This window comes from Rhinopithecus bieti, unplaced genomic scaffold (assembly GCF_001698545.2).
Source record: "Rhinopithecus bieti isolate Rb0 unplaced genomic scaffold, ASM169854v2 scaffold_15353, whole genome shotgun sequence".
Lineage (NCBI taxonomy): Eukaryota > Metazoa > Chordata > Mammalia > Primates > Cercopithecidae > Rhinopithecus > Rhinopithecus bieti.
In genome coordinates this window covers 84500-86873 of record NW_016808067.1, presented here as the reverse complement: position 1 = coordinate 86873, position 2374 = coordinate 84500, and positions in this window count along the sequence as shown.

Below are 2374 nucleotides of genomic sequence, written 5' to 3'. Positions count from 1 at the left end.
GTGTGTGTGTGTGTGTGTGTGTGTGTGTGTTTATAGTGGGGATTAATTTAAAAAGCAAACAATCTTTGCTAATGATCTTGTTAAAAGATGAAGTTATTCTACTCTTGTTCAATGCTGTTAGCTGAGGTTGACCTGTTACCTGTTACTAGCCTTCTCTTTTGGTGACCTGTAGCAAACCAGAAAGCCTCCATAACAGCAAAGCAACATTATGCTTTAGTTAAGTCTTAGAGCAAAAACACCCTCCTTTTCAAAGCCTTAGAAATAACTCTCTCTTACTAACTTTTCCACTATTATCACAGACTTCTCACATTTAAAAAAAGCTCCAAGGATTGCTTTCATGGACTATGTACATCAAGTGCAAAAAAGGTGTGTCTCACACATCCGCACCCTGACTGAGACAGTCAATTAACTGCAGCATATGTTTCTTAAACACTGTTAAGGGGTCATTCCACAGTATCTTTACGTATAGTTTTAAAAATATGAATTAATTTCCAAAGAGGCTTTAGTCATGCTTTAATCCTCATATAGCTATAGTTGCTGATGTAATTCCAGAAAACAGAATTTTTGCAGCTACAGCTATGCCACTTGAATAGGGTAATTTTGAATAAAGTTATAAAAAAGTTAGGTAGTGTATTAAAATTCAATGATTGTGTTTTAAGTCTAAATACTGTGGAATAACCCTATCCACACAACAAATTCTATAAACTATAAAGCCTGATTCTAGAATCCATGTGTTACAAACTTTTTCACAAAAGTCACACAAGGACACAAATTCAGCTTTTATATATGGGCCTTTGGGTTTAAAAAATAACTCAACCATGTCTGTTTTCATAGTTTTGAGCTGTATTTTCTACATGCTCATACTGTCACAAATCACCTATAGTTTACAAGTAAAATGTTCACATACACAAATGTCTAAAGGTAGCCATGTTGTAATTTTGTTGCCAAAGCAACAACTAAATATAATTAGATAACAATTATTATTTGTATATAAAGTTAAATTTGTTCTTAAATTGTGAACTGTAAAGGATAGTTTTGGACTATAATCTGTATCTTGTCATACTTCAGTGTCAGTTTAGAACCTAGCTAGGCGGGCAGAATCCATGCAGTAAAAGCTTAAACTTTCTTTAACTTTCCTTCGAAATTAAATTCATTAGTTACTTAGAGCTACAGAAAAGCAATAAAATAAAGCCTTAAAGATGAACAATAAGAAAAATGAAAATATGGTACCAATTAGTGAGTTATATTTACAGTTTGATTAGGCTAGCAACTAAATTTACAGAAGAAGTTGTTATACACTTGGACATGCTATTTATTCTAGTGCCTTCTACACGCACTGGTTAAATGAGGCTACTATCTTAGTATATCTATTCATCAGAAATGGGAAATCAGATTTCCCTCATAAATTTTGCCTATTTCTGTTTCAATGTGTGTGAAATGTATTTCAGAGACAAATAATGAGGATTTCAGTTTCCAATCATTCTGTACCTCATAGCCTACCCTACAGACTAAAGGAACTCAGAAAACTTGTGGCTGCATTTTACCTAAGAGCATCCTTATCTATACTCTTCAAAGAGGGGACAAAGAACCAAATAACATTTCAAGTAGCACATTAACGTTCTCTCCTATTTAATAAAATGTAATGTAAATGTCATTCCTTATTCAGACATCACTATGCTTATTGGTAATGCTACTTAAAACAGATTCAAGTTGCAAAGATTAATTTCATTCGGTTTCTGCTGATGGTAGGGAGGAGGTACTTGTTTTTTCCCAAAGTGGAGAGCAGGTGAGCTGAGGCCCTCCCATTAGTGAACACCGCCTAGCGGTATAGGACAACACTTATGGCAAGATCAAAGTGCTTCAGCATGTTCAAAAATGTATGAAGAAAATTGATGGGGTAGAGAGAATATGACTTTCCACATCATGATTAACTACAAATTAAAGCCTCTGATCTAGATAAGTGAAATGAAATGCCACTGCTGGTTGTGGAATCATGCTCCAATTACAAAAGTAAATACTATATTTAAATAGCAATTTTATGAATCCATTTATTTTAATTTAATCTTAATCCCTCTTTAAAATATACGTATGTTATGGTCACGTAGTACTTTTTTAAAAAGTTGACACTACTAAATCCCTCTTAAAGGTAACTTTTAGATTATTTTCTCTGTATACATGACCCGTTTTATCCAAGTTTCAGCACTCTTGCATATTTTTTGCAAGAGGCTGAGAAAAATGGAAAAAAACAATAAATTTGGATAAATAGAGGCCCCTGTAAAATACAAAGCTTATAAAATGTTAACTAAGAATCATAAGTGATTAGAATTTTATATATACAATTCATCCAGTAAATTTTTGTTTAGAGTCATGTATA